A 379-nucleotide genomic window follows, 5' to 3' on the forward strand; every position below is an offset into this window, starting at 1 on the left:
ATTCTAAAAAGACAATGGCGTCTCGCCCTTCACATTGGACAAACGTATGCGTTTAATGTTACTGTTTATTTTATCAAGATATAAATTTAAAATTTTTTGCACATTTAAGTATACTTTTAATACAACGAACGTTGTTATAGGTCTTTTAACAAACGAAATGCTTTTCTAAATCAGCATGGGCTTCGTATTGGCGATGCGGTTCATAGACAAACACAAGGAAACCGTCGCAGACGTATTATTTCTCTCCCAACACTTGTACTTAAAAAATCTATATCTTACGACAAACCCCAACGCACTGTTGCATATTTTACTTATTTTCGCTAACTGAAAATTACACAATGCAACATAAGGAGAGAGCTTGGCTACGAACTAAATTCTA

The sequence above is a fragment of the Penaeus monodon genome, chromosome 15 (genome assembly GCF_015228065.2).
Source record: "Penaeus monodon isolate SGIC_2016 chromosome 15, NSTDA_Pmon_1, whole genome shotgun sequence".
NCBI classification, from domain to species: domain Eukaryota; kingdom Metazoa; phylum Arthropoda; class Malacostraca; order Decapoda; family Penaeidae; genus Penaeus; species Penaeus monodon.